Below are 20072 nucleotides of genomic sequence, written 5' to 3'. Positions count from 1 at the left end.
TGTTCGTGACCAGCGCCTCTTACTGTAAGTCCACTCCTCATCATATCCCCACCCCCAGTATCTAAATTTGGGGGGGGGGGGTGGGGGCAGCCTATCCTGCTGTCGGCCTCCCTACCCTACAAGTACCTAAAGACATCATGACGGAGTCTAATCTCCAAAGACATTGCAAATTTATCTTTTTCTAAACTGTTAAATAACACATTGTTCACTCCTAATTAAGTCTCTCCTGATTAAAATACTTACGAGTAAGAGTAAAGAGTACGGTCTAGACTTGCTCTTTCTGTAAAGTGCCTTGAGATAACATTTGCAGGGAATTTGTGCTTCGAAAATACAGATTGATGGATTGATCTTCTTTTTGAGGCCTTCAAGATTAGACTAAGATGATTTATATGTTGCTACTGTTGTGTTACTGTTATAAATGTTGTGTGTTTGTGTGTGTGTGGGTGTGTGTGTTGTGTGTGTGTGTGGGTGTGTGTCTTGCCTTCTTGTGAGTTTGTACACCAACCTCATGCCACCACTGCATAAGTCTGTGCCTGATTTTTGCCTCCCCAGTGAAAAAATGTCTTAATCCACCCCTGGGCTGAATGCTCAACATCTTTGAAGCAAAAATCTACGTGAGTGTAAGAGTACAGCAGCTACATGTACATGTCACAGGCATATCAGTGCAGAGACAGGGTTTGGAGGGAAAACCTTACATAATGTGAATATGAATTCAATAAGTTATGCTCTGAAACTGTAGGACTAAACTTTTGATCAAAGTTGTGAAAATCCCCTGTTCACATTTTGCTGTTGAGATTCAAGCTGCTTGATTGTAGACAGGGGTAGTGAGATATGAAGAGCTAGCAGCAGCCTGCGAGGGAATTTTTTTTTTTTTTAGGGAAAGCGTTACAAAAAACCAAAGTTGAAATCAATAAATAATGCTCTCAAACCAAAAACCACAGTCATGAATAAGGATAGAAAAGTAAAACGAGTTGTGGTAGTGGAGGTATGCTGCTGAACTTCTGTCTCTGTCTAACATTATGGTTAAACAATATAATCACATGTTCGGGAAAGAGTTTCACATCCTCTCTAATTATACGCTTTTTCAAAACCAAACACAATTTTAATTTCTGCAATGCATTATCTTGGACATTTCAGTTTCCAGATTAAATCAAAATGCAAATAGATGTGGGCAAAGATTGGCTTTGAATGCAGTGGGAATGCAGAGGGAGACAGTGCTGCAGGACAGGCTGGAGAAACATTTTTTGAAAGGAGCATAAATTGAGGTTTCATAACAATATGCAGAGGGGGAAGGTAGCTACAGTGCTGGGCAGCTTCCACTGCTTTCTCCATAATCACACAAGGCCCCCCAGTTCCAGGTGGCATTTCTGGCAACATGAATGCCTGGATGAGCCAAAACAAACTGACGTTAAACACAATGTCAGTCTGCACTAAGAATGCCTTTTACCTCAGAGATAAAATACCGTCTGAGTCAGCACACAACAGAAGGAAGCAAAAACTTTTGTCTTTCGGTTGAGTTCCAGTGCATTGAATTGTTTTTTGTTTTTTTCTGGAGGAAACTTTCATCAGACTCCTCCAGGAAGTACTTTCCAGCCTTCAAAAAATGCAGTCACTCAAAGTAGGAAATCAGGATACATTTTAAATGCCAAATGATTTAACAAAAAAAAATGGAGATTGCTTGAGGAAGTAACAACAGTCTGGCATGGCATAGGATGCTAAAAGCAGCAGTAATGATTATAGTGCTAGAGGAAGCCCAACCTCAATCTGTTATTCTCATATGATGTGATGACGCCTCTATAAAAGCACTGGAGCTCCATTATATTGCCTTTTTCTGTCTCGCCTTTCACAAATTTAAGGCTTTGATAACAAAAGAAAAAGCTGGTTGAATCTGAACTGTTTTTCTTCATCATTTGTTTCATGCCTTTATAGAGTTGTTCTAAATGTGCTGACTAAAAATACTTCTGCGATCCATGGTCATACGCTTTGTTTTCAGCTATTTCTGCATGCCATCATTAAAGATATATTTAACTTCAGGAGCTATGTTCAGAAAGAGTCACAGACTGTACAACAATTAACATTGCTCCAAAAAGATGCATTCATGTATTAAAAGCCAGTGCTAATAAGCAAAGACAGTCATTTTAATCGCACATAAACATGCTCCCTTGTAGTGCCGTGTGCCCATTTGTCAAGTTCATAATTAGCATTCCTGATCCCATCAGGCTGAACAGAGAGCAGAATCAGCAGAGCAATTTCAGAAAAGTTCAGTCAAGCCTACAGCTGCACTTACCAATATCCTTACATTTTTTTCAACTATTGTTTTGGGTTGGGGATTCTGATACGCATGAATTACTAGGTGCTTAATGTTCTAATCAGGATATTTTTGCCTTTTTTGAGCCCAAGTCTAACTTAAAATAATTCTTTATTCAACCACGTCTGATCAAGTTAAATAACCAAGCAATTCTTCATTAACCAACCAACCAAGACCAAATGAGTCAAACTATTTATAAACTCAAATTAGGCCAAATTGAAAATCAATATGAGGTGTGGAAATTAATAAAGTCAGTGGTATGTGATGTGCATGAGTAGAGTCAGTATGTGTGAAAGATGTTGTGAAATGCAAGCATCGCAAAAGGTAAACTTAAAGGCCCAGTCCACTAGGCACACCTCCAAGACGATCCCAATGTCAACAATGCAATGAAAACATTACCTGGTGACACTACTGGGGCATCACACTGTTTTTAATGAATACTTTCCCAGTAAAAGTGTTCTAAAACAAAGGTCTGGATGTATAATGTATTAGTATACGCTCCATCAGTATTACACGTTTGTTCACATGTAATTAAAACATGTGAGCGCGTGACTAATTCTGTCTAACAATGGCTTAGCATTGTCTTTAACATATTTGACATTACAGTGTTGAGTGACTGACAGAAAGACGCTTGAAGCTAATGTGTTACTGGTTTAGAAGATGTCTTCTGTCATCAGATAAAACGGTGACCGATGACGATTGTGCTGACATGCGATGATATTTCAGCCTCCAGTAGGAAAACAGCAGCCCTCCTCCCCGAGCCGAGGCTCATCCCTCTTTAATGCGTTCTATTCCAAGAAGAGCTGCTGGGGTGAATGTCTCTCCGGCGACCTTCCTCCGCTGATAAATTCCTCCACGAAAACACCCTGTGGTATTTCGACAGCGCTCGGAAAAAGTCAGATTAAAAAGTCTGCCCTATCAGGTGCAAGTGATGCTGTTATGCAATTGTTTTATGTAAATATGGCTTTTTTTCTAATAGAAATGTTGGCACAGTAATATACAGTAAAGCTTCCTTTTTCTGAAGAGGACGATTGTTGATTCCTGTTCAATATGAGTGGTATTAAAGAGGCCACAAACGTTTACACCGTTTATTACGCAGAGAGGCACACAAATAGAATAGTCTGCCCAGCAGACGTAGCAAACTCGTAATAGACTCCTTACAGTGAATAAAGGAAGCAAGCTTACTCAGATTCCTCTGAAATAGATTTTTACAGACTCTGACACTCTGCTGGAAGCTTCCGCAGGTATATATATATATATATATATATAACAGTAAATCATTCATGCAGAAAACTGAGCCAATCTGATAAAGCATGCACAGCATTGACGTGGCACGGGCATCCAAATGGTTTGTTTTTATCAGCGCGCCGAGCCGGTAGATCGGGCTTGGCAGAGTGTAATGGAACTCCCACTGTACCCCCTCGTCCCAGGGGTTGAGATCTGTCTGATACTATTAATAATGACATTCTGCTCTCGAGGCAATTAATCAGCTGCTGCAACAGAAAAATGGATGTACTTCAGTGAAACATGGGAGAAGGAGGAGAGGAGTTGCTTATGTTGCACAATGCGCTCGCACATTCAATACAAACTTGGCAGAGCAGATGAAGAGAGACAAGTGGAGGCTGTACAGTCCCAGTGCGCTGTTGTTGGAAAGTTATATACTGTACAGGACAAGAGGGATACTTAGTTGAATGGAGTTGTTAGGAATGCCATGCGTCTGTAATAAGCATGTCGGCAACAGTCGCCCGCCCCCCTGTAACACATGATAGGGCTGATATTTAGCCGACTTCAAAATGATTTTTACGGCTCAAAAATAATGTCTAAATCGATCTGAAAGTGTACAGTGTGCGGAATAAAAACAATTTAAAATCACAAAAATAACTTTGAAGCCTGGAACCGACAATTCTTGTGGGGATTTTGCTTAATGACCATTGATGACTATGTATATTGAAAACAACGTCAAACTAAGGTGGCACTTTGTTTTCATCTCATGTTTTGTATTTTTTAATCTTGAATTTGTTTTTTATTTTAACTTTCATTATCCACTGGGGTTTGCTGGGATAAGGCTTTGACTTCAATTACAGTTTGTTTTAGAGGAGAGTGTTTGACAAGGTGAGATTTAAATAATTGAAAGTAAGTATAAACAAAATAAGCCTGTTAGCTTCCATCACAGCAGCATGCCTGCAGCAGCTGTGGCTGCATATGTTTGTGCTCCTGCTTACCTCCAGTGAAGATCTGGGTTGTCTTTGCTCTTTTATGAGAGCGACCAAAAAACACTTTTTACAAATCAATGCAGATGCAATTTGCCTTTCATGTAGTTTGTAACTGCCTTTTTGAATAACAGAGAGATAAACTAAAAGATTGAATAAGAGTCTTCAAGTGCTGCATCTTTATTTCTTCACTTTAGAACATTATTTCTGACACAATGAAATACTATAAAACCTTAATGCAATAACTGAGTAATCTGTGACTTCCTCTATTGACCTGTTTGTCAAACAAGCATGTATTTCTACAACAACACAGCTCATGTCCTCCCACACAAGTCCCTGTAATTGCCTTTTCTGACCCAATACATTCTTTCCACTCATTCTGTAAATGGCCTAAACAGTAAACTTTTTTTTTATATTTTCCCAGCAGGGCAAGTGAAATAGACGCAAATGAATTGTATTACAACGCTTAACGATGAGCCAAATCCTTAAAAACAGCCACAACTGCTGTACTACTGGAGAGTGGACTGTGGAAGTGCCTTCTAGTCCCATAAGACTTTTTATTTCTATTTTTGGAGGCCAGAAATCTCACCGCCATGTAATCTCAGAGACATTGGTATTGATCAACAACCCCATTAACGGCGTCCCCTTCAACATATATTACGAACATTGGGTGCCACGGGGCAGTAAAAATCATACTTAGAGCCTCTGAAAGGAGCTTCCACTTGTCTGAAAAGGGACTTTTAGCAGAGGCAAAGTCTGCAAATGAAGTAACCTCGCTGAGATTATGTTCTGTGAAAAATGAAGACCTCAAATTCAGACTCAGTCTAAGTGGAAAGTTTGTGAACTAAATGTGTGCGCCGTACGTGAACTGCATACACATGAAGCTTCTTGCTCCTCTGCAGCGCGTCTTGCAAAATATTGTGATTCCTGCCTGCCGTCATCATCCGCACAGTATTATTAGAGATCTTTTGTTTCCCTCTGAACTCCGAGGTCACGCTTAAGGATGGAGATGATGATGGCTGTGATATTTTGAGACTATTCTTAATATTTTCAGCGTTTCGCTGTCAGCCATTGTCAGTAACATTTATGATGAAAAGGGAGCGTGACAGCTGTTCTTTTTGATTTGGCCCCTGACAAGCTCTTCTGTCGTGCGTGTTGTTTGAGCAGGACTCAAGACATTTAACATCACGTCTGTCATGTATCAAGGCCTGAGAGTTTTGTAAGAAATGTCTCTCACTGTCTTCCTCACTTGCATAAAGAAAATCCACTGATCTCGCCGTGTTTTTCTGCAGAATCCCTCCGATATGAGCCAGGCTTATATTCCCTTAGCTGTCTGTGTGTAATAGCTCAGGCTCAAATAGGGGTAATATATGCATGCCTCTGAAACAATCAGTCTTGTTTATCCAGAGCCCTTGAACCTCCAGGATCACAAAGTTTGTGCAATGAATTCTGATTTGCTAAATCCCTGCCCAATTTATTGCCTCGACTCTGCACAAACATCAAAACAAAATCTTTCCCTTTTTGTACCACCAGCTGTAGGATTTGGGCGAGAATAACAGAAAGAAAAGGGTGGGATGATAGAGACATGGAGGATTCACAATTTGTTTATTAATGTCTCTATCCTCCTCAGTCTGTCTCTGCCTCCCTCCCCCTCCATTCCCCCCCTCTCCTAGAAAAATCTTTGCATCTGCACTGCGGGGCTTTGCTAACTGAGAGGAAACAGTAAAAATTTGATAGAGACCTTGAACGTGGCACCTTAGCAGGTGGATTCGTTTGAAACTTTCATTGGCTGAGTCTCCTGCCACACTCAGGAGTTATATTGGGTGTTAGGGAAATTCTGTAACCTGAATGTCTATGAGGTTGTTAAAAGGAGACGGAGCAGCGTGGGTTTAGAGCACAAATGCATAATTTGCGTCTAAGGTGTTCTTTGAAGTACAACACTTATTGGCTGCAGTCTCGGCTTTGCCAAGAGTGTAAAATCTCAGTGTACGGTGCATCTGGAGTTTTACAGCCTTGATTAAAGAAGATGAAAAATGGGATTAAAAGAGTCTGATTAGTACTTGGAACGTGATTAATTGCTAAAAGCCATAGATTCTGTTTGGACATCTGCTTACTTGTTATTGTCTCTAATTAAAATCATAAACAACTTGTAATGCAAATCCACATCCCTTTGGATTTTGGAGGGCAATGCAGAACTCTTTTGCAGGTCATGTAGCCTGATTGTGATCTGCATATAATGCTGAATACATGAATTATTCCGCACACTGGAAATGTTTAGTCTTGTGTTTTTTTCCACAGCTGTTTGGTATAATCCATTTTTAATGATCTGACCCATATGAGCAATCAAGACTAAGATTTCATATCCATGTTGTGTAAGGCTGTGTGGACCTGCTGGTGAAGAAAGGTCAGTGTAATAACACAATCATTTCCATTCTACCCCAGGCTAATGCATGTACACAATACATGCATTAGCATAATACAAAATGGAAATCAATATCAGAGATGTTGAAACATTTAAGGTTTCGGACAAAGTTGTGCAAAAATACATTTTTTAACCAGTAATAGGGTCTTAGATCGATTTAAATGAGGAGGTAATGTACAGTGTGTTTAGCTGAAAGATACTCACACCTCCAGGTCTTGTGTCACCCTGGAGGTGTTTGCTGGAAAAACAACCTGCTAACTTTACCTGATGACACTTATAACATGGCAAAGAAATCAATCATTTGACACAAAATGTGATTAGAAATGATTTTATTGATTCAAACTGATTTTTACTTATGCCAAAAACAGTAATATAGAATTTGCTTATTGAACTGCATTTTCATGAATGTTAAGCTATAGGAGTTTTCTTAAAATCCATTCATCATTATTATTCTGAAATACATTTTAAAAAGCTCTCCATTGATAGTAAAAGGAGACGAGGTAAATAGGACCACAAAAATCTGAGGCAGATAATTCAGGTTATCTGCCTCCTTAGTGTCGTCTTTTTTTTTTTTTTTCCATTAACCCGACACTTAACAATGTCATGACCCATATTGTGTCGCATTCAGTGTAAAGTAAATACATTTTATTCATCCTGCTCTTTGAGTCTTTTAACCTTTCTTGCTTTTTCGCCGCCATCTTATTCTTTCCTCTCCACATGGTAAACACTAGAACTCAAGTTTACAGGATTTTTTTTGTATACGATTGGACTCAGTCCTCCAGAGTTTGCATTAAAGACTGCATCTGGAATAACAGTCCGAACATCAGTCCACTATAACATAATAACAGCCTGACGATTAGTGAGATGAACCAATCAGAATCGAGTATTTGACAAAGCTGTGTAATAAAATGTTAATATTTAACAAAAAATCTGCTTAAACCGCAAACTCCTCTCTTTGAATGTTTCAATAACAGCCCAGCCCAGCAGGTGGTTTCTGACGAGCCTCAAATCTCTGTTTGCTGCTTGGATTGATCTTTCGCCAGAGTCTGTGTGTCAGATGTTTTTTGGACGGGTTTCAACAGTCTTTTTGATCTGAAGATGCTAATGTGTGTATATAAGCTAGAAAATTCAGGAAGAGAATACGATTATTCCTCTTATCATAAGAGGAGAAGATTTTAGAAACCAGGGGAATTTGAATATTTTTCTTATTTTTCCATCTTTTTTCCCCCCTCACAAGTTCTATCTAGGCACATCATTTGAAACCCTATATAGGGCCTACTGAAAAGCACAGTTAGAAAAACATAGCTAAATGGAGGGACTCTGACTGTGAGGTGATATACTGCATATCGGTCTATACAAACCTCTCCGATTACGCTTTTTAATCACATATCTGCACCAGCAAAGGCATTAGGCGGTGGATCTCATTGCAATGACGAAGCGTTACATTAGGACTTGTGTTGCGTGAGATACTCTATCACTAAATTCCCCCCCCCCCCCCCCCCCCCCCCCCCCCCCCCCCCCACGGCTGTCCAGAAGCCCTCTCTTCTGCTGCTGCTGCTGCCGAGTTTATCGTAACAGCTTGAGAGTCGATGACCCGCCAGATGTTTGTAATCTCACACCGAGAAGCTTGTGACTGAGGTCGCAATCAGATAAGGGAACATTGGAAGGGATTATAAATGGTGACAGTGGGGAAAAGGCTATAGATATCACCATAATCGCTGATAGATGCCGAATGTCCTCTTTCAACCCCTTGACAGGGTACTCAGTGTGCACACTTACCCAATATCTGATATATTTGCCTGCCTATTTTCCAGTGTATCTAAAAAAATCTAAAACACACACACCTCTTGAATGTGTGTCTGTGTATGTGTGCAGTCTTGGAAAAAAAGAGTGAATGTAGAGCTCAAGGCACAGGCTCATTTCTTCTTGCTAGTTTGTAAAGCCCCATTGAGAGAGCATGGTTGTGTGGGCAGGTTAATGATATCAACTTGAGAGTATAGTTTTTAATCACGCACAGACTAATGAGATAGGTTGGGCTGGGGTTACTCCAGCAACAAACAGCAGCATGAGTAGTTCCCTCCCCCCTCCATCCTTTTTTTTCATTTCTCTTTTCTCTCTCTGCTTTCTTCACTGTCAAAACCCAAGAATGAAGAGATTTAGGAAAACCTGAGCGACGAGTGAGAGCACAATGGCGCAGATTAAAAGGAATCAGTCATATTTACAGGAGCGAACAGCAGGACGGATTCAGCCTGTGGCGAGGCACGCGCAGGTTTGTTGGCAGAGGAGGAGCAGAACTGAGAGGCAGTCCTTTGGAAAAGTAGGAAAACAATTACAAACATGTTGGGACTGATTTGGACAGAGAGGGGTCTTTGTTTGTTTACAAATTCGAATACCGAAATACATGTTAATGATTTCATTTGCAGGTTTGAGGACGTGGTGTGTCACGTTTGGATCTTTGTACCTTGTCTTTTATGTTTTACTGCAAATGGAGCAGCTTTGATGCAAGACAAATTATTATTTCTTAATCAGTCAATCAGTTTGTATAGCCCCAAATCATAACAAACCACACATTGCAAAATGAGAAGCTCTAATGCCTTTGTTGTTTTTAGAGAACAAAATGAATTCACCATGAGCAAGCACTTGGCAACAGTGGCGATACGTCTTTCTTTTTTTTTAGAAACCTCTAGCAGAACCAGACTCACCGATGAACAGCTGTCTGCTCGGGTCAGACTGTTCTGACTCAACACTAATTTGTTTCATATTCTGGTCCATGCCATGTAGCTCTTTTCAGACACCATATGTAGATATATTGTACATTATTTATATATAATTTTAATATTGCTTGCTTTATTCCATTTCAAAGTCCTGCTGTTACCTTGTCTCATCTTTTTTTATTATGTTTCCGCATGGTTACTTTTATGCACCAAAACCACCCCAAAAAACATTTTTCAGTGTAAACCTATTTGTCAATTAACCCCAATTCTGATTCATAGTCAATGAACAGTGAAAATCAAAGATCAATTTCCACCTCTGTTAATTTACCTGAAAGAAAAAAATAGATCAATTTGTTGCTGTTGTTGTTTTTGTTGGTTTTTTTTTACAGTTTTTTACAGTTTTTTTTTACCATGAGACCTGCACTGCTGCAGGGAACAGATGGTCCTTTTTTTTTTTTTTACGAACTCCTTCGTCCTGAAACATGTTTCACTCCATTAGAGAGTGAAAATTGGAGCCATGGAAGTGTTAAGAATTGGACATCAGTCCCCCTAAGCCCCTGAGGTACATCAAGAAACGTTGGCTGGCTGAGCTCTCCCAGTTAAGAGCATGTTCCGCCGCAAAGACGGCTCGGCATCAGAGAGTACATTAATGCAACATGTGACTCCCCGCCTGCTCTGTCCGGTGTTATATAGTTCATCCTGCTACATATGGCTTTGGATGGTGGCTGGTCTTGATGAAATGGCTCACACTTACCAATCTTATAGTCCTGTTTAAAGAGATGATTTATTTATATGAAAATGTCATGGCGGATTTTTTAGATGAGATTAGATTCAACTTTATTGTCATTGTGCAGAGTACAAGTACAGAGACAACAAAATGTTTTTGGCGTTCTAACCAAAAAAAAGTGCAAAAGAGCAACAAGGCGCAGTACAAACATGAACAGGCATAAAGTGCAATATGGTAGTAAGTAAGATTCGTCCATTTTGTTCGCCAGTTATCGGACATTGGCGAGAAATATGCTTGGAAGGGGACTCCTATGGGGGTCGCGCCGTAGCTTCTTTCTGAGGCCTCCACGAGAGCCGCGGCCTCGCCTCCATTGACGCTGCTCAACAGGTCTTTCTTACTGAATGCTGCAGAGCGGGAAAGCTGTACCTTTTTATCATCCTGATATGGTATCTAGGAGCAGACTTTTTAACTACAAAGAGTGTGTAAATAAAATTAGTTATTTCTTCAGTCATTTGTAAATAAATATCAGAGTTAGTTGTTGAATGTTAAGCATCTTTTATACACTTTCTTTTAATTCTGGTAAACACTATCCCAACAGAGTCCTTGCAGAGCTACCAATATGTTAAACACAAATGCCATTTCTATTCTCTATATAGAGAATTGTAAAGACCTCAAGAAGTTCATTTCAGACTTTATGTGAGTTGGGTCCATCAGAAGCATCCCTTGGTCCGACAGAGTACAAACGATGGTGGTTTGATTTTCTCTTTTAGTCTAGAGGTATTAGCTTTCCTGGCCCACATCATTCATTTAAGTTCTTGAAAAAATGCTGGCAAAAACTTCCTATATAGGAGATTGCTATAGCTTTGTTGGGATCTTCCACTGTACAGTAAATCAAACTCAACTGAACTTGTCAGAGTAGAACCTGAACATTTCTTCTCTTCTCAAAGGCAAGACCAAATTTAAAAAGAAGAACTGGGTTAAAGGTGTTTGCCTGGCTGGATGATGGGGCTCATTTACTTCTTAATCGTTCCACAGTCAGGGGAATTGAGGTCTTCCCTAAGTAGACCATCAAAAACATGCATGGAGGAGAGTGTAGTGCACCAGATAAACCAAGCTCAGAGTAAAAGTGTTTATGAACAACAATAAAAATAGACTTCATGGATGTTTTCCGTCTAAATTAGGAAGATATGTCTTCTTTTTATTTTGATATTGAGAGCTGGTTTTAACAGTCGTGACAGTCCAATCTAAAGTTTGGGGGAATCAACATATTTATCATGCATAGAGAAGACACACACCAAGCTGCTGGTAGTCTGTTACTGTCAATCAATTACACTTTATTTAAGTGACTGGTTTCTTGTTTCTGTCACCTCTAAATGTTGCAAGCTGAACACCTCAATTTAAACTCCCATAGCTGTTTTTGGAGCAATTCTTTAAAATAATGTTTCATGTGAATACAGAGCTTTCTTTCATCTGGACATTTTTTGTTCCTGATGCTCCATATCCTGCTTCTGTCCATCTTCCCTTCTTTGATTTGCCCTTATTGCATAAAAAAAACATGCAGACCTTAAATATTGCAATCAGCTTTAGCAATTTATTAAGCCTTCCTTTTGATTTCTGAGCCCTGGAGAAAAGGAACACCACTTCCAGGAACAGATACTGCATCATAAAACAATTCAAGGAAAAACCCCTCACAGAACCTGCCGCACCACTGCAAAAAAAACCATGTTTTTATGAAATCAAAACCCTGCCAGAGAAACCACACTTCACCGAAGATAAAGCAAAATAAAATGAAGACTATAGAAATAAATTATTAATTCACAAATAAATAGCCAAGATGAATTACAGATTATCACATCACATTTATCCCTGTTGGTTTGTGTGATATTGTTATGTCACATTGGATCAGCGTCCCACAGTGTTGGTGGGTGTTTTTTTCAGAGGGTGTCGTGTGAGTCCTCGGATTGTGGACATTTGGTTGGGAGCAGATTATGGGACTATGCATGTGCTGTTGGCATTGCGAGGATAACCACACATTAGCGCAAATCAGCTACACACACTGGCATGGAACTGGGTAATAGAGTGTATGTGTGCGTGAGAGAGCGAGTGGGGCTAACGGGAAAAAAAGAGCGAGAGAGCATGCGTATGGGCCGCTTTATTATTTTAATCATATTAAGTTGGATCATTAGATAGACCCATTTACACAGTGCTTTCACGAGGTGTGTGTGACCAAATCCTATTGGATATTGGCCTAATCTACTGCAAAAGCCCTGCGGCTTCCAGGAAGCTTTGGTGGGGACTCTGTGTCCCTCGGTGCAGGCCCTGGGTATGGACATACGTGCTGCATTAATTGGTCTGAATTAGGATTGAGAACAAATTGCCACTCTACATTCCAAAATCCAGGCCTGATTGAAAAATAATGAGCAGCTCAGCCCAAATAAATGGTTCATAAGATTATCCGGCTCTGAATTACACTGCTCACCTCTTTCCATGCCGGGAAGTCAAATAGTTTTGTAACGTAGAGACTAATCATGGACAATGCAAGGCCAGATAAAGCCATGGAGCAACTCATGGTACAGGCAAAGGTTATCAGTGTTGAAGTTAATCTAACAATAATTCCTCTGCTGTAAAATGAATCTTTTGATATTTGAAGGCTTTTGTCAAACCTTCAGCCTTTTTGAATTTGTAGAAATATTATGATAACCCCGTGGACTTAGGATCTTTTCCTGCATCTCAGTCCACTCGCATCTAAACTCTCGCAGATAATCCTTTAGCATCGCTGATGATATGCACTATGCGTTATGATAGCACTAATGGCAGAAATAGAATCATGATCCTCATCGTTTAAAAGGGGATCAGGATGAAGGTCGTGCCGATGCAACCTTCGAGAGGGCTCTGTGGGGGCTGATGCCAATACAGACACAATTCTGGCGTTGGCTCCAGAGACCAATGGATGCTAGTGAGGGGGGAATTATGAGATTAAAGCCCCCTATGTTCATGACGTGAGTGACCCATTCACATGATGTATGAGATCATCTGTTCCACTGGGAAGGTGCAATGATGTATGAAATTCCTGGATCGTGTGAAAGCACATTTCACTCTGTTACAACAAGATCAAAGTCTGTGTTAGTCCACAGGCGAAATGTTGTGTTTTATTTTTTTACATGAGATACATTTACTCAAAGGCATTATTCAACAAATTTGAAACACAATTTTTTCCAGGTTTACTCTTTGGGCCCTTTGTGCCTCCATTTATAGACAGGACAGAAGATAGAGCCAGAAATCAGAGAGAGAGAGAGAGTGGGGAACAACATGCAGGAAAGAAACCACAGATGGGATTTGAACCCGGGCCACCCGTCTGGAGAACAACAGCCTCCGCACATGGGGCAAGCACCAACCACTAGTCCATCGATGCCTGTCTATTTTGCGTTTCATTGGGAAGTTACATGAAAAGATAGATACCTCTGTGATCCCATTACATTCAAGGCAATAAACCGCAGATGGTACCTTTGAAAGACTGCAGGCATACCGTTTTAAATGGGCCATGTGTGTGAAATTGTTGCATTTTAACTTTGTAAACCTACCTCAATAACTCTCAATCATTACTACTTCATTGATGCCAAAATGAAATGTTGGTGTTTTTCTTTTTTTGTATTTCTTCACAGAAAACACAGATCAGCCTTGTTCCTGGAAGACAATGGACACAATTATGGTACATTGGAGTGCAGGCTGCATCTATGCTAACTCTGCTTATTTTGACAACGATATAACGACAGCATACCTTCTAAGTACAGAGTGATATTTCTTTGAATCATTTGACATTTGCAAGTTTGAATGAATTACTAATTTAGCCTGAAAACACATAACTTGTGCATTATAACTTTACTTTCACAACTTTTTTAACCTCTTGGATCATTTCCATGCAGTGTTTACAAAAGCTGAAATGCTAAACAGCCTCACATCGCATCAAACACTTGTCTGAGTGGTTCATGGTTGTATATTTGAGTCAAAGAGATATTCCAAGCATGAATTATTTGTCTGCTGCTGGGTAAAGGTGAGAAGAAGGAGGAAAGGTGTTGAGTGACAGAATAGATGGAGATAGAAAGGGAAATTGAAGTGAGGGTTTGATAGTAAGAGAGCATGATAGCTTCAGAGCGTTTAGTATGCAGAACAGAAAGCAAACATTTTTAGCTCCTATGTCGAAGTCTGGGACTCCTCTGCAGCGAGCGGTCTAAACTTTCTCATATAAGCCTTCGCCTCCAGCCATGAACTCAGATATTTCAGTCACATTTACTGAGGCTAAGGAAAAAATGCCTTATTACTCATGATCAAAGGTTGGTGTTTTCTGAAAGAGACATGGAGCGTCTGCTGGAATTTGCATTAAGAGTTGAAGCCGGATCATTTTCAGTGAATAGAGAGACATCCAGAAACAGGCGGGGATTCACTGTTGTTTTTTTTTTCCTGCTTTCAGGCTCACTTCCTTTGAAGAAAGTTTACATTGATAAATAGAAAGACATGAAATCTAGATAGGATCATTAAGATGAAATGCTGTATCTCTTTCTCCTCTCATGACTGTGTAACCTGCAGGGGAAAAAGTCATTTTTACTGTTATATCTTTGACTGCACTCAATGTTGTCCTCTTTTGGCCTCCTTACCCTGTGGGATTATGGGAAATATATGCGCTGATGGTGCTAGTTTTAAGAATTAGCAAACATAAGATTGTGATATGAAATACATTCATTGTTATCAAAAAAAGCAATTTAGACCAAGAAGACGATTTTCACTTGAGGCTGTCTGGTTGTGAACAAGTTGTATTGGATTGGAATTGAAGTATTCTGTTGACTTTTTGTTTCTCTGTTGTTGTGTCTGTGTGTTATTAAGTGGGTCATTGTGTGTGTGTGTGTGAGTGTGTGTGAGAGTGAATGTGTGTGTGTGTGTGTGTGTGTGTGTATCAGAGCAGAAGAAAAATACAGAAAAGGAAGAATGTGAGAAAGGCAGGAAAAAATAAATCAGATAAAATGTTAATGAAAGTAATAATAGTAAAATAGGTAAGGCCAAGGCAGTGGAACACCTGGCGATTTGGTGGTTGATGAGAGTTTGTCCAACTGGTCAACAATGTCGTATCATTTCCATGACCCCCTCTTTTAAAACAGTTTTTTTTCATATTCCACATTCACTTCATTGTTTTTTGGTTACAACTGGTCTTGCTTGGTGCCAATTGAGATCCTGAGGAGGACTGTCACCCCCTCCACCCTGAAAAAAAAAGACCAAACCAAAAACACTATCACTTATTTCAGCAGCTGCCTGAAAAAAGTTGATTTACATTCAAGAGCAAAAGCCTTCAAGCACTAGTAGAGAAACTCATTTTCCCTTTTACTATATGCCATATACTGGCAGGAGCCGGCAACACATCCTCAAACCTGAACATTTACAGGACAATGAGTGAAACAACTTTGTTCAGCTTTATGCACCAAAAGACATGGTTTTGACGTTTTGTTTTCAACTTACACCATTACTTATTTGACACACTCATAAGTCACATCCCTAACACGTACATGACTATAATATATTCATGTATATTCATATTATGCACAAATTCCCTGTTATGCTCCAAATTGTGGTAAAAAAAAGAACAGTCCAACTGTAAATACAACACCTCACATTTGCAGAATGGCAGAAGAAGAGTCATTGATGCCTTGAGCTGCCTAACTGCATTAAACTGACATATACGTCATATTAAGTGATAACAGTCTTCAAATTGGGAAATGTGTTGTTCTGAAAGGCAAGAAAGATTATGTATTTAAAATGTGGATAGCTTGTTGTTGGGGGGAGCTGTCCTATCAGTCAGATTTATCTGATGCTCAGGCTCTTCTTACTCCAGCTGCCTGGTACAGGTTAGGAGCACCAACACTCTGAGTAAGAGATGGTATCAAATGATATATGATTATCTCCCATGGAAACTTTGGCAGAACCATGTCACAGTTATTGAGTTTATCTTGACAAATTCCACTCACCTCTTATCCTGAAGTCAACCACATGACACCAGCCTAAATGCAGCAGTCAGCTAGCTGGTGACCAAATACAAAGACTCTACACTCTTTCTTTCTTTTTTTCTACTCTTCTTCTTTTTACTGTGAGGATATCACAGCATCAATAATTTATTGACTTCATAATGTATTGGTTAATTTTTTAACTGTATTTCTGTATTAGTGTGATTATTTTATAATGTTATTTTTATGCATTTAATATTTGCTTCTTTTTTTTTAGATTCAATAGACCAGTTATTTAAAGGGACCATAACTTCATGGTTTCTGAGAAGACAACAGTTAGATGCTAACAACTGCTCCAGCCGGTTCACCTCAAATAGATTTTTTAGTTCACAATAACATTGTTTTACTGGACGCGCTTTCGAAGAGGTAGATAGTAACAGTCTGCTCACCCCTGCTATAGAAAGCTTAAAATTACAGTTCTTTGGCGCTTATTCAAGTATTATGGAGACCTTTCAACATGCGGTCCGTCATGCCTTCAAAAATCATTTCATTTTGTCAATAAATAAATGATAGGAAGAAAACTTCTTTTTTTGCTTTCCAATTGGTAGTGGGTTAAAACTGGGTAATGATACCCCCTCTCTAAAAATGGTCATTCAGCCCACTAACTATATTAAACAGCTGTGTTTTAGATGGATTTACTCAAATATCAAATTCATAAGCAACTTTGTTTGCAATGCAATGATCATTTTTGCTTTGCCAGAATGTCTTCCATACCCTTTAGTTGTATTGATTCCCCTGTCGAGATGCTAATCCATGTTACACCTGGACCCTCAATGCAGATGGAGGGCCTGACATTTGTTTTATTTCCCTTCATCAGTGGAAAATGAGGGTAAATCTTTTACTGAGACAAAGATACCCTCAGAGTGAGGGTAGGGTTTCAGTTTGATGAGAAAGTTCCTGACGTCCAGCAGGAGCCTGCAGGCTCAGGTCATCGTGTTCCAGGCTAAGTTAAATGGAGCTGTGGCCCCAGCGTGCCACTGCTGTCAGACCTCACAGCCTCTGCCCACAACTTCGGGGGCTTGTAAAGAGGCCAGGGCTGATGGGTTTTTAGTCTCCTTGGGCGGCCAGCTGGAAGAAAATTGGAAGAATCAGATGGTGTGTGTGTGTGTGTGTGTGAGTGTGTGTGTGTGTGTGTGTGTGTGTGTGTGTGAGAGTGTGTGTGCGTGCGTGTGTGTGTGTGTGTGTGTGTGTGTGTGTGTGTGTGTGTGTGTGTGTGTGTGTGTGTGTGTGTGTGTGGGTGTGTGTGTGAGTGTGAGTGTGTGTGTGTGTGTGTGTGTCTGCAAAAAACACTTATGAACTTTGAAATCCAGAAAAATGAAAAGGATGTGTGTGTGTATACCTCCTTTAGGCTTGGGTTGAAATCTTTACTTACACAATTGGTACTGTTTAATGGTGGGAAGCCAGTGAGGGATTGTGTCCATATTGTATAGTCTCTCCACATGGATGGTCAGAACACCTGAGGGCAGAGCAGTCTGAGGGGAGAATACCCCTCATGTGCAGAACACTTTTTAAGAACATAAATAGCAGTGTACTGAAGAGAAGCTGTGTTAGCGTGGGTGGTTGTTACAGGCAGGGGAGAAGGTGAAATGGAATCTGTGAAGTCCAGCTTGAGTTTCATCCTTAACTTAAAAGATTTGTCACGTGCAAATTCACAGCTTAAAAATAGACGTTTTATGGATTTGTAAAGGTATAACACTACGGCTCATGTAATCTCCTATGAGATGAACTATGAAATAACACAGACCGAGTTGCATAAAATGACATCATGACAATTTTGCTATAATATGTTTTTTCAAGGGAAGAATTTGAGTGTTGTGTCCTGCGCGCTTTCATTTAGAAAATACTTGGTTTACCATCTTACCATGATATGTGGACTTCTGATAACCCTGCGTTTAAAATGTTTCATGCAACATGAACCTGTATGGGCTAGTCACATTTGTTTTATTGAAACCTCACATTGATATACAGTATGTCAAATTGGACTCAATAAAAAAACAATAGAGGAAAATCCTCAGAGATCTGCATGAAAAGTGTTTTTCTGCAGGAAAACTAAAAGGAGGGAGGTTTAGAGGGACCAGGAAAATCTAATTATGAAGTAAGTGTGAATAGAGGTTAAATATACACCACGATGTGTGAATGAGACGTGATGTACTGGTAAGGGCGGATCCTCAAATCTTGCCAACTGTTCCGAGTGTTATTCATACTAGCAGGAACTCTAGCTTCCTCTCAGCGTGAGTCTCACTTTCAAAGTCTTAAATCCACAGGCTGTGTGTTTGCCAACATAAATGTGCTTCAGATGATCATGCTCATTCAAAAGTGAGCTCTTGAAGTCAAGACTCTTCATGTATCCAGAATCCTTTACAAGTCATAATCAAGTAACAGGACTTCTATCACACAGTGGTGATTTCTCCTGGTGCATGTCTGTATAAGCATCAGCAGTTCTAAACGAAAAACATGTTTTCACAGTTATTTATCAGATAATAACAACTCTTGAATAGGAAAAAAAAATATGCTTACATGGTGGTATGAGAAGTTAAATAGAAGCCTTTACTGAATGGACATTTTCAAATCAGAATGTACTTTTGCATCTGCTTGAGAGACGGAAAAACAAAATCTAAGCAAAGGGCAGAAATCTGTTGGGAAAGGTATACATATATATAAAAATATTTCCCTGTGTTAGGAAAGGTATACCTAAATGTAGGTAAAAACTGTAGCTGATATATTAGTAAAACATGCCCCTTTGATTAAGCCTTACTGGATCAATAAATGACATGACATCTTCAACTGGGACCCTAAATTCTTGAACAAATAACTCAGATCAATGAATGGTCATTTCATAATAGGTAAGGATTTAGAATACCCTGACCTACTTTAAAATATTAACATGCAGACATACTAGGATACCTGCTTTAAGACTTTTGTTCTTCAATTGAAGAAATTAATGACAAAATACTGACCCACTTATTTTTCAGTCACCATTGAGTATACCCCCTTCTTAATCTCCTCAGATTAACACTATTGATTGATTGACAATATTCATTACTTTGCTGCTATTTTTTCTGTATGATGGTGAAGGGTTAAGATAAGATAAGATACTCCTTTATTCATGACCCTCCTTACTCTGTCTCTGATTGATTAGTAGGCATGTACTGACTGAATGTGCATGAGTATTCTCACGTCACTGTATAAAACAAAGGTCACTTTTCCTCTGCGGTACGGGTCACCTAAAAAACATTTTGGGGGGAAATTAAGAGTATACACACTTCTTCAGCCACCACTACACCACTGCTCATGCTCAAACCAAAAAGTTATTACTTGCTGACACACGCCATACAATTCAGTCAAACTTTTTAATCAGCCCTTGTCCAGAAAATTTGGCAAATACCATGATAATCTGAACCCAAGCTTAACTTGGCCTGAAGCTTTGAAAACCTCATCTTAAACATCTGTAACCTGAGAGACAAGGGCAGGTTTTTGTATTTGGGAAAGAGTTAAGGATTGTTAAGAGGAAATAAAAAGCTTATCTTGACAACATATTTTTTCTGTTTTACTGCTAGCATGCAATTTTTTTTTTAAATTGATACTAGCTTTAACTGCCTTGTTGAATTTTTCCACACCTAAAAGAGCAGGGTGTAGTTGTAGAG

Source organism: Labrus mixtus, chromosome 5, assembly GCF_963584025.1.
Source record: "Labrus mixtus chromosome 5, fLabMix1.1, whole genome shotgun sequence".
NCBI lineage: Eukaryota > Metazoa > Chordata > Actinopteri > Labriformes > Labridae > Labrus > Labrus mixtus.
This window is presented reverse-complemented; position numbering follows the sequence as displayed.